Source organism: Tetranychus urticae, chromosome 2, assembly GCF_039701765.1.
Source record: "Tetranychus urticae isolate SD_2017Ah chromosome 2, NJAU_TeUrti_SD_1.0, whole genome shotgun sequence".
NCBI classification, from domain to species: Eukaryota; Metazoa; Arthropoda; class Arachnida; order Trombidiformes; family Tetranychidae; genus Tetranychus; species Tetranychus urticae.
Window position 1 is genome coordinate 16,418,231 of NC_142959.1, and position 13,806 is coordinate 16,432,036.

Below are 13,806 nucleotides of genomic sequence, written 5' to 3' on the forward strand. Positions count from 1 at the left end.
CTTACAATTGTCCCACTTCATCTTCTTCTTCAACAGTCTTCTCGAGTAAAAGAGTCAGAATTGGATTGATTTTTAGGTTTTGTCTTGTCAGTTTTATCAACTCTGACTACTAGACTTTACTGTAGCTTAAATAGCGTCATGTGTCCTCAAGTGCCGTTTTGGCTTTGAAACCATTAATCTCTTTCCAAACAAAATGTATCAACTTTATCGAGTTTTCTCGAACTAATCTCAAAGTAGATTAAGAGGTTATTAAAAGTCGATTAACAACTGTCAAGGATATTTGTATCACGAGATGAAAATCAAATGGATTAACCAGTTCATTGTTCAGTTAACCTTTACCAAGAGAGCCAAAAAAGGGGTCAAAGTAGTAAAGAGAAGCAAAAGTTGGGTCCAGCAGAAAAAAAACAAGATGAAACTTTGATTACTACTTGAATTACTCCAAGAATATCTATTCTAGAACAATCATCATCATTGACTTTTTTTGCTCCTCAACTTCTGTCATGAAAAGAAGTGGAGAAAAAAATCGCAAAATTCAAGATGAAACAAAATGCTGGAGCACCTTGCAATCGATAAGAAGTAAAAAAATGATGAAAAGATGATGATGAAGACAAGAAAGGTAACATTATTACTTTTCCAATTTTTGCTCTTTTCTACATTTTTTATCTTCTCTCTGGCAATATCAAGTGAAAATCCTTTCCACTTGCAGTCACAACTATCATGGGTCATTCAAATTGTTTGATAGATGATAGTTTTACACTACAATTTCTCGACTGGTAAACTTGAGAAAAATATATTTATGAAAAAAAATGTTATCTTCATCATCGTTTGTAAGGGTCACTCAAGAATTTTTTGTCACTCAATTTTCCTCTTTTTTCCCTTTTCGTTATTCAATTTTCTTCTTCTTTTTTTTCATTTCCAATTTTCAACATTTCCTTTCAACCTTTACTTCATCTCATCGCCAACATAATCACCAAAGTTACCCTCATCATCATCATCATTGTCATCATTTTTCAATTGTCCTTCCGCCCTTGACTGATGCTTTGTTAATCCTTCGATTGTGTTGCCAATCTATTCATCATGAGAAGAGATGAACATGAAAGTTGGAAAGAGAGAGTAAACAAGAGAGAAAATGTCACAAATCGATTTTTTCTCCCCTCATCATCTCACCATCATCCAATACCATGCAATATGAAGAGAAGAGAAAAGAGAGGCAAAAAAAAGTAAAAATCGATATTCTTACCTGATATTGCTTGTTCTACTCTTCATTTTCACCCTCAACTTTTCATTGAAAAAGCATTTTCTTACCTTTTCTGTTTTACGCATTAATGCTATTATCATCATTATCATCAACTAAATTGCTATTCAAGAGGATTAAGGTTACAAAGCAAAATAGGCAAATCAAGTCCAGTTCAACCTTTCCTTCAACCTTGGCAACAATATCAGTTTTACCTTTCACCTGTTCTTACTCTTTCATTTCGCTTTTGAAAAAATTTGAAAAGTAAATCTTTTCCAACTCTTCAAAATGATTACTTAATGGAACAAAAACAATGTAAATTTTCATTTTAAACTCATTTGACTCTTGAGAATTTGAGTTTTTTTATCAAAATTTCATCAAATGTCGAGTTGAGGTGCATTTAAAGATGAAGTTGAGCAAGAAAAAAATTTTCTCTTCACTTTTTTTCGTCCAAAAATGGCAAACTGAGAAGGAAAATAAGAGTAAATCTATTTGATGAAACTCACTGTTGATGCATTGGAATACAAAGAGATGAAAAAGGTTAGCCTTTGGTGATGATGATTTTGAAACATGTCAAGTTGTCAGGATAAAAATGGAAACTTTTTTTTCGTTTCGCTCGTTATTCCTTTGCTTCTCCTTGTGAAATCCAGCATTTACATTTCACCTTTCAACCTTGCAAACCATGGAAAAGCTGGTGAAATATATTAACCATGAAGAACCGCAAGTCCAGAAAAGTGGGCAAATTCCAAGTTTTCGAATTCCTTGAATAAAATGGAAAAGAAAATGATTCAGCTGAGGTTGCAAAACGGAAACATGCTGAGGATTCACCAACATATTAATTGATGAATGAACATTACGAAAATCGAAGAGATTTTTTGCGTATGCGCACATTTTTCTTATTATGCGTCAACTAAATTGAAGTTATTTTGCCAAAAGGTTTGCGATAAAAGTTTGAAAATCAATTGATCAACATTGAATTTGAACTGAAAAGCAAAATGAATTCTCATGAATTAATCAACCTGAGATGATTATCAAAGGGAAATGTTTCAAAACATGATGATATAACACAATGAAACAGATTGAATATTTTCAACTCCCAAGTTGCTATGTATAACAACATTGTTAATAGATGTATTTCAAGATGAGAATGTTGAGAGAAGAGAAAAAAAGGAAAATGTTTCACAATGAATTTTATAATAATAAGTGTATCAAGCAAATTCATTTATTGTACAACAATAGGTTAAAACTTGTTCTCATGAGATTTTGGGTTACACCTAATGTTAACCTAACCTGAAAAGTATGCTTTACTAGGATAAAGGTTCACTAACCAGCAACCTCTCTTTTTTTGGAGTAACCAGCATCAAGAAAGTGAATAGAGAAAAGAAGAGGAAAATGGTTGATTCCAGGTAATACAATGTGTTGATGATACTATGATTATGGTAAAAGGCCACACCATTAATTTATCATTTTTCATCATTTCACATTTTCACTCATAATCTCCACCTTTGCAACTTGCAACTAACCTTGAGTAGTCATCATCATCCATCAACACTTGAACAATATTCACCTTTACAACACTAAATTTCATTCCCTTGACTATTTACTCTTTCCACTGTTCCTTCCTCCTCTCATCATCTCATGAAACTTGTATCATGATTGCTCAACAGACACTAAGAAAAATAATTTTATTGTAATTCACCATCAAATATACAAATCTACTCTGTCATGTTCAACTTTTCAAATAATAAAATAGCAATCTAAGGATTGCTAGATCTTTGCTTTGGTGTATTCCGACCATGTATTCAAAACCAACTTATGATGGTTGCTTGAGCATATGATAATCCATAGACGACCCAAGAGCCTGCCAAGGTATTGTACTTAGTAGAGTAGTTATCTTACTGCGATCCTTTCAAGCTCAGCCTTTGACAGAAAGGTTTATTCACTATGTTGAACAATCTTCCATGAACAAATTAAAACATGTTCAATGTATTAATTCAATCTTTTGAGGCAAAAACTGAAGCAAATGAAGAATTGAATCTCAGAAGCTTCAATTTCTGTAAACTCTTTTATAACTTTGAATCTCAATTTGCAGAAAAGCGTCAATACTTGAAGACAAAAAATCAATCAATACTCAAAAAATATTCGTAACATTGAGAGAAGGCACAATTAGCTTTGGTTAAGGTGAAAGAAAAATGAGTTTTTGAGTAGAAATGTGAGATTTCGATTTCTACTTTCTATTTTTCTCAGAAATCGATTAATTACCGATTTTTAAAAACACAATTATATCATAAAAAATTAGCTTGACATTTTCAACGAAAAAAAGTAACAGGATTACGAAATTGTCTTCTAGCTTGAAATCAAATAAAGAGATCGATCTTGAAATCGGATCGTAACATCACCACTTTAAAGCGTTTCTTTGGCCCAAAAAAGGGCATTTATTTACTAATCGTTTTCAGAAATAAGATGACTTTTAAAGCGAAAAAAATTCGATATTAGAACAAGTTTTAGATGAGTGTTCAATTAGTCGAGTCAAATTCAGTCTTGGTTTTGTTACGCTTGGCCAACTTGAAGATTATACTGATAAACTAATCATGTTTGTGGCAAACAATAACTCAACTTTATTATTCGAAGCCAACATTCGATAGCCTTTTTCATCAATACTTTTTTATCGATTTATCACTATTCAAAAGGTGAAATTGAGTTGATTTAGTTGACAATTTAGTTTGCCTGTTCATTCCTTTCCTAATTTGGTGAACCAAAAAAAAGAGAAATGCTATAAAACCATTTAACAGTTTTCATCATTTCACTCATTTTTCCCATCAATTTTTCCTCACTTTCTTTTCTCTTCTTTTTTATTTGTTTTGCCCTTTTCATCCCTCATCTTAAACCATCTTAAAGCACTTTCATTTCCTATTCTTCATGCAACTTTTCATTCATCAAAAATACTTGAAATCATTTCAATGAAGAAAAAGAAGAAGGAAAAAATTCTTTTTCATTCATTCCTTTTCATTCCCTTTAAACAGTTTTCCACCTTTTTCCTTTTCTCCATCAAAAAGTGAAAATAAACTGATTCTTGAATAGGTAAGCTTTTCGGTAAATGATGAGTATCCAAATGATACTCGAACTGGAAAAACTGCTTCAAAATGTGGTTTTTCCATGAATAGAGAATTTTCAAAATTGAACTTTTCCAAAGAAAAGAAAAGAATCCATCTGAATGCGCAAAAAGAATAAAACATTTCATTTTTTTTGTAAACAGATAACTTTCTTTTCTCTGTTGACAAAACTCATTGCAATTGTCCATCACCGGAAATGTTGCATTACAACCCTGGTTAGATGCGAAATGAAGCGATAAATTTGAAACGAAATTTTCTTCACTCCTTTTGTATCTTTCAACATAATGCACATGATATTGTACACAATATATTATGATATTTATTAATATATAAAAGTCTCATGAGAATTTTATTTTCACTCTTCTTCTTCTTCTTGAACCATTTCTCCATCTTATTTATTATAACTCAATGATAATGATGAAAATAATGAATAGACTGGGAAACTGGCAAAAATTTAAACCAAGCTTGGCGAAAGGTAAGGAAAAGATGATGATGAAGATGATCAGGTTGGAAGGAGGAAAAGAGGAAAAGGTAAAAGTACAATTGATGATATTATTTGTGAAAAATGCTGAGTTCAGTTGAAAATGTATTAACAGAATCATGGTAATGGTAACACTTGTAATCGACGAAAGAGCAACACAAGTTTTTCTCCCTTTTCTTTCGTTCTCAGCTCTTCTCTTCCAATTGCTGGTTGACTGAATTTTCCTAGAGATAGCTAGAATCTACTTAATAATAGCAACTCAGGGCACAGAAATGGGAACAACCTCTAAAACGATAAAGATGAAGATGAGTAAAGCTCTTAAATGCACGAAATCGAAGTGGGGAGGAAAAGATGGAAAAGTAAATCAAAAAATGGTTTGACTTATGCATCATGATGATCATCATTTTTGTGTTTAGTTTCATGGAAAAGTAATGAATTTTCATCTCAGCCAACTTTTTTCACCCTCTTTTCTTCTTCCATTTCATGGAGAATTATTTCCCAAGATTATTTACAACTTCCATGCAATCAAACCATTTTCCAGATTAAATCATTATCCAAGGAGAATAGGCAAGATCAACGATTCAGGATTTATTCATTTTCACCAACAGTAATTGGCACCATTTATCATGACAAGTAAAACTTGGAATTTGGAAAAGATTATCATGGAAAGAAGTGGAACAAAATTTTGAGCTGTGGAATGAAAGGGAAATCTTTTTCAGATTTTTTTTCGTCTCTGCCTTCAGATGATCATGCATAATGCTTGGGAAATGTTGAAATGATAACTGAAACTGCATGTTGATAAACAAGGTGAAAAGCATTTGCCTGTGAATAAAGAGTGGAACTTTTTTTTGAGAGAAAAAAAAGACTCTTTTCCCTCCCCTTTTCATTCTTACCTTTTCCATCACATTTGTGTATTTTATTATTTTATTTCTTCTTCAACTCCCAGTAGACTGGGAATGCTGAGACTGGGAGTGAATTAAATGAAATATATTGAAGGATTTAAAAAGTGAAAAAAAGAAGAGACGAACGAGAATGAAAAGTTGAACCAAAAAAGATGAATGCGGTGAAGAAGAGCAAAGGAGAGCAAACATGTACTACTTATATGATATTATATATTTATAAACTGAATTGTGACTCAATTTCATCTGAATATTTTTTGGGACATTTTATTCAGTTTACAGAATATTTTATCTTCTTTTCTCCCTGTTTATATCTATAGTTTACAGATAATTTTATTTCACTTTCTCTTGCCATTATTGAATATAAATGCATATTATGATATGATATAAAACCTAGTTGTAAACCTGAATATTGATTAAATTACAACCCTTTTGTATTCCTTTGCTTCTTGAGATCATCTGTATCAGCATCTATTAGTAAAAGGTAAAAGATAAACTATTCAATACATGCAATTGTATTTTTATCCAATTTTCAGTCTTTTCAGCATTCAACATTTGTTGGTTAAAAATAGCAAATTTTGCGTGAACTTTTCCTTTCACATCCATTATTATAATTGCTGTTATTATCTTTAATTATCACTCCCTGTGAAAGTATTTGGATAAAAACACCTTTTTTTACTGATGTATTAATGTTAATAGTAATAGTAATATTTGTAATCTTTAAATTGAAAAGACGCGAAACTGGTTGAGGAAATATTTATGGAAAATGTTCGGCAATATTTCAACACTCCCAGTCTTGGAGTGAAAATTTTTCATTCCAATGGCATCAGAAAATGAATCCAATTATGAGATAATTATCAGTGTTACGTATAACCACAGAGTTACAATGTTTCAACATTAATGCACATCAAATTATGATAGACTTTGTAAACACTTTATAATGGGTTATTAAAATAATGACAAATTCAGTGCTTTTTTTCCATATTTATCTTTCACTCCCAGTCAAGCTGAATGTCAATGGCATTTTTTACAGATGATTCAACAATAGAAATTTATTCCCCAAATGCTTCAACATCTGACAATGCCTGGAGCATCTTGTTAAAATGATAAGACAATGTATACTTAACCAAAAGCATATTACCAATCCCTTCTGATATCATATTCATGTTCATTTAATGTTGATGAATGTTGAATGTTGTATCAAAACTGGCTGAAGGAGAAGAAAAAAAACACAAAATGAAAAGAAGACGAAAAATTTTTCTAAAGAAAATGTTGACAGGGAGTGAAAATTGGGAGTGCAAATTATCAAAAGAAAAGTAGAATAGAAAGTGAAAGTTATCATGATTAAAATCGATAAAATAAATTAGTTTTGGATCCTTAGGGTGAACCAATTTATGGTAATTTGAAGCAAATTTCCTAGTACAACAATTATTTCGATAATATTGGAGAGATAAACAGAGAGTGAAAGAGAGCAGAATAGTGAGCAGACAAAGAGTCACGCGATTTTTGGATACATTTTGTTTCTCGTTCATTTTCGCAAGTTGTTCGAGTTGTCTTTTTCGCATTTCCTTTTACCTTTATTTTCATGCCTGTTTTGACTCATTATCATTTTATTGATTGTTGCACACAAACATTACTCTCATCATATTCTTGTATCAAGTTTTATTAAATAAATGGATCAACCTGCAAATGCACTTCATTTTACTATCAAAAGTTTCTTTTTTCTATCAACCTGGACAATTCAAGATTCATTGATGACCACCATTATCATCACTATCATTCCCAGTAAAGATGAAAGGCTAAGATGGCATGAAAAGTATTACCTTCCGGTTTGATTTTGCACGAACAGAATTTGCTTTTTTCTGTTCAACCCAATTTCCCATCTAATTTTTCCTCTGACATTGGCCCATCAACCAACAGGGTAACATGACATTATCCCTTTACAATCACACATTGACTCGATACACCAAGTGTTTGACAACATTGAAAATGAAATGTAATAGAATGTACAGAAAAAAGAGTAAAATTGTTCACAATATTATCACCTTGCAAGTCTCAACTGGAAAAAGGAAGAAAATTTAGAGTTAAATTTAGTGTTGATGAAGAGTCTAACCTTATTCCCAGTGTTTCAGTTAAATTAGAGATGTTATCTCATCTTATTCATTCAAAGTCACGGTATCTTGTCATTATTTTTGTAGTTTGGGTTAAAAGTCCTTCCTTTCAACAAGCAATTTCATCTCTTCTCTTCAAGATCTTCCCTCATTTTTCTTCTCTCAATCATTCCAATTATACATTAATCAGTCTTCTCTATCCAAACATATTTACGATTCAATTAATCTATTACGTCAACTGAGCCAACATTGACTATCACTGACTTTTAACCCGAGACATTTGATATTGAAATGGCAACGGGTGACCAACCAATAAAGTGTGCAAAAAATCAATAGCTAAAGAAGAAAAGAAAAAAACGAAAATTTCAATCTCTATATCTGATCAACTCCTCAATTACCGTATCGACGAACATTAAGGTCCAGTGCTTATATTTGACTGTGTCTTGATGTTCTTACGGTACTCGATTTATACCAGCATTTCCGTGAAAGACTGAAAATTTCTCAAATCTTTCACCTTTTTCCTTCTTTAATAGTTATGCAAAGGTAAAAGTATCGATTACAAATTGAATGGCTGGGAGTGAAAACTTTTCTTACCTTGCAATGAAAACCTTTTCGGCAACATTTTATTGCTCTAAACTTGTGCAAATTAATCATATATATTTGATCATTTTACATGGAAATTGACTTCCCTGTTTACTTGAAATTTTTTCCCTTCTATTCCAATCTATTCACAATTTCATCTCATATTTTCTTCTTTCTATCATCCAATCCCTTCCTCATCATTTCAGGAAGTTATTCAATTTCCTTTATTTTTCTTTCTCTTTTTTTAAGGCAAAGATAAGCCAAACTCATTCTTTTCTTTTTCCATAATTTTAGAACTTTTTCATTTTAAAAAATGTTTCTCCATGAAAGAAAAAAGGAAAAACAAAGAGAATAAATAAAGCTGAATATTGAGCGAAAAGACAAAATTGAATAATCTTTACTCAATGGAAACATAAACAATTACGAACCAATTTCAAGTCAATTTTTCATTCCAAAGTCATTAACATGATGCAATGTAGACTTTGGACGAAATTTCAATTGTCATTTTCGAGTCAAAATTAAATTGATAAATGTGCTGAGTAAAGTTGTAAGCGTGATAAAGATGCTTTTCTTTCATGTTAATGATGAAGAGCAAGATTAATACCCAGAGTGAGTCTAGTAAGCTGAATTGATTGACAAAATCATGCAATGAAATTGAGTCAAGTGAGCATTTTAAGAGGAAAGGAGATTTGAGTTGGCGAAAAGATAAAAAATGAGAGAATGATGATGAGAAGAAGAAAAAAGATGAACAATAAGTTGAATCACGATACTTCTAATCTGAGACAGTACATCTAATTCAATTACGGATGCACATTGAAGCTTCTTTATAAGCCAATCAATCTTGCTGTTATTACCCTGGATTGAAACGGATAAATAAGATTCAACATTGTGCCTGTCAGAATCTATTCAAGTTTCTTCTTGTTGCTAACGAAAAAAGGTTGGAGAAGCAAAAAAGGGAAAAGAGAAAAGGTTGAGCAAAGAAAAATTGAACATTTTTTTCTTCTCTTTTTTATCTTTTCTCTCTCTCTCTCTCTCTCTCTCTCTCTCTCTTACCTTTTCGCCCTTGCTCATTCTTCCATTCATCATGAATCATGTTGACATTTTTAGATAACTCATGATTATTACATGTAGTATTCAAAAATTAAGTGTTTAAAATGATAAAGAGAAATGGTACAAATTATTCTCCTCTTTCTTTATTCTGTCTACTTTCCAGTCTTGACAAATACATTTCTTATTCTTAACAATGGCCAGAAGGGGTTAAAACAAACTCTTTGTTTCAACAAATGGATTACTGACAATTGTGAGTTGAAATTTTGGCTCCAATTTGGTGACTTGAAAATGAAGGAAAATGCTTCTTCGTCACTTGGACTTAGTGATTAATCAATTATAGATTCAACTAAATTTTAGTTAATTCAATGGAAAATATTGTTCAGCAAATTTTTAGCGAATGTTATAAAATGGCCAAAATTATAATACATGAAATATCAATGTTAACAAGCAAATCAGACGAAATTGCTTTCCTCTTTTTGCTCTTGCATTTGGCTTAATCTTGCCATTTCTCAAACTTGAAAAGATTTAATAACCTGTGAAAAAGTTCTGTGTCTGTATTCATGGTTATCGTTGTTCAAATCTTTTCAGGTAAAGAAGAGATTAAATTGCAACAAAAAATGGATGAAACTAAAAGCTGTTCTTGTGATGTGACTTGGTTTCTTTTTTCATCAGCTTTTTTTTCTCTCTTCGAGCTTGTGCCATTTCAAGTTGATTTTATCGATTGGCAATGAGAAAAGTCATCATTCAAAGTGAATCAGTTATGAAAAATGAAGTACTTGCTATAGTTTAAAGATGAGCTGAAAGTGAAATTGTGTTTTAATCTGTGATTAATGAGTTCTTCGACCTTAACAGTCAACTTAATAAATCTGCTGATATCGAAGGTTAATTTTTTTGCCTTCCTAAACGCAATTCAATGTTTTTAGGATAAACTGCTCTGTTGTACAGGACTAGTAAATAACTTGAAACAGTCGGCTTATTGAAAAATGAAACTCAGTAAATAGCTTCCCTGGGATTCACTGTTGAAACCAATTTAATCAACTAACAGAGTAACAGTTAGGTTAACGAATCCAATCCTTTTGCATGTTGACCAAGCAACACTCAATTTGCTAGAGTAAACTAATCGATTCTCAAATCATGTTTGTATTCATTTACATTTTCATCCTTTCATTTTGCATTATTATTCCAGCAAGCTGATTGATTATCGTATTCAAAGACTGTATCGATTAACATTTCTTTGTCATTAAACAGGAAAAATCGTTTAAAAAAGATGGACTTTTTCCGGTAGATTGTATTTAAGTCATAATTGTCTGAGAAGTTCAGTAAGATGTGTAAGATCAGTTCACCTGTTTGACTTCATGTCATTCCAAAAGAAATTCGATTTTTAATCGATTATGTTACGGTGAATAAAAACAATATAATAATCGATTTTTCTACTATAACTGATTGCATCGATTTTAACAATTATTTGCGAACAATCGAGGAAAATCGATTGAAAAAATCGACAAAAAATGATTGCTAAAATACAGTCATAAATCTTTATTGATGACTGTCAATATCAAATTCAATTAAGATTTCCAAGAAAATGGCCTTTCGTTGTAGTCGAAATATTCTTTATTTGGACCAATTTTTTAGATTTAGAAACAAGAAACTTCGAAAAAAATTGATAGCTACAATGACTGTACCCAAGAGCACCATCTGTTCATTTTGCATTACTGCAAAGAGACTTACGATCGAATCTGAAACAGAGTTCAGAGTTCATCAAGATTTAGTAACGGCGGATATACTTTCGAAAACATGTCATCGGCATACAGTCATCAGAACTTGTGTCCTTACTGAAAAAAGTACCAGAAATTCAAATATCAGGTCGAAAATGTGCACATGTGCAGTAGAAAAAAGTTATAAATACAAACATTTAGATATGTTTTACAGTATCTTCCATAGATTTAAAACTGAAAAGACTGTAACAAATCAGCAAAGAACATATACAGACAAAAACCGATGAAATGTCTCCGAAACTAACCTAACCTGACTGACCAACCAACATAGCGTGCCGAACCTAACCTTACCAAACCTAACCTAACTTATGAAAATATATATCACTGTATGCCAGGTTAGGTTAGTTTCGGTTAGCGACACAAGCTCTGGTGACTGTCCGCCTACGCAACGTTTTCGGAAGTTCAGCCGTAACGACAAAAGTTGATTTGATAGTTGAGTTGATCTCTCTTTGCTGGTTTGCTAACTTGAATGGATACAACACATACGATTTGATTGCAATCAAAGCAAAGGATTGAAAGAGCGCATTTTCATGATGAAATCGGACAGATAAAAAAGGCCATTTCCTAACTGAAATGAAAATTTACAATTGAATGACAATTTTTCTTTGATTTCTGTTCCCTTTCGATTCTCAAATATGCACACCTATTATTACCAATATCAATAGCATTGCCATTATTAATGCAATAATGGTTTGTCGGTTCAACTTTCCGTTGATCTTGTTGTTCCTTACCTTTTGCTTACCTCGATATCAACATTTTACTTTTGGCCAACTTATTCTATCTCTTCTTGATTTGTGCAAATTGTCAAGAGACTTACAAGGAAATGAATGTAACTTCTGAATAAGAATGGCCTATTCAAATGATTCCCATGAATAAAGGGAGAAGAAGAATAAAAAAAACAAGATGAAAGAAGAGAAAAAAATGTACTCGGAAAAGTGGAATGAAAATGAGACAAAAGGAAAAGACCAGAGAATCAGAAAATAGGAATGAAATGAGATTATACATTTTTTCTTGTTTCCTATTCGTATTCACCATCTTATTCGTTTGTTTCAAGATTCAGATAAATTACATTGAAAATGTGTATCCACCAAGAAGTGGAATGATTCAAGACGAAAGAAAAGGAGAGCAAAAAAATTGACGAGATGAAGAATGAGAATCATTGGAATGGAAAGTCTGATTGAATTTTTTTTCTTCTTTTCTTCTTCTTCTTCTCTTGTTTTTCGTTCTCGAATGAAATGTTCAAGAAGAGCAAAAAGTATAAAGAAGATGAAAAAGTGAAAATTGAGTGCAAGACTAGCTTCTTCAAGATGTGATGATAAAAGATGAATATCTTTTTCTTATTAACTATTCCATCTCATTTTGCTTTTCATTCCATCAAACTCAACATTTCCATGATATTTACATGATAAGAGAAAGAAAAATATTGTTGATATTTCTTCTCATCATGTTTATCTTTGCTCGTGATTAAAATCACTGAATATTCATTCTTATCTTTATTCATTTTCAACAAAAATCAAGTCAACATTTCGATTCAATCTCATTATTCACTTAGTTTATCGACAAGTTTCATTATTCAATTTCATGATAAAAAAAGTCAAATTCTATTCACCATTTGATTTTCAAATTTTCATTTCCAAACAGAATGAAAGAACGAGAAAAAAAGAGACAAAAAAAGTTCTGAAGCTTACCTTGAAATGAACATTTTAATGGTAAATCCATATTGAATCACAAAATTGATCAACTGATGAAAAACGGAAAATCTGAGAGAAAAAAGAAATTCTTTTTAGAGTAAAGTTGAATTTTGAGTTGAAAATGCAATCGAAAGTTGAAATTGTTGATTAACTGGAATGTCGAGTTGCCATTAAATATGACAAAAGACATTAACATGAGAAAAGGCAAAGTGATAAATGAATGCACATGTCAAGAAGATAATGAGAAAGAATGTTGACTTAAAAGGTAAAGAAGATGCCAACATGAAAATTATGGTGAAGCCCAATTGGACCATTATCTGTCAAACACAGTCTTCACTGAATAAATAGTACATGAATATATTTGACGGTTATTCATGTTTACCCTGAGCCAAGATATTTATTAATATCACGATATAATACACAACTTTCAACTGTTAAATTGCATTGGGTAATCAGACATGAATCACTAGAAATGATAGCCTCAAGTCACAAACAGTTGTTGGCCAACTTTTCTTTACCCTCTTCATCTTCATCATTATCATTCTTGTTCGTTGTTTCACCTCCCTGTCTCAGTCTCGTCAGGGAAGTTCTTGTTTTCGCCTTCTTCTGTTCCACTTTAAGGTGAGCTTGCATTGTTGCTACTTTGCTGCATATGTTGATGGACAATTGTTGAAGACAAAAGATTGACTCATTCAAATGTCAAATTAAATGGTCAACTTAGGGTCGCTCTGTTTACTTCTGTTTACATCTTTATTCAACGTTTAATTTATTTCCATGGTAAGCTCACCTTGAGCCTTGGTATTCATTCTGACACATTTATAACACTCTATCTTGTTGCTTCCCTTTTCCACTTGCTTTCACTTTCTTTGC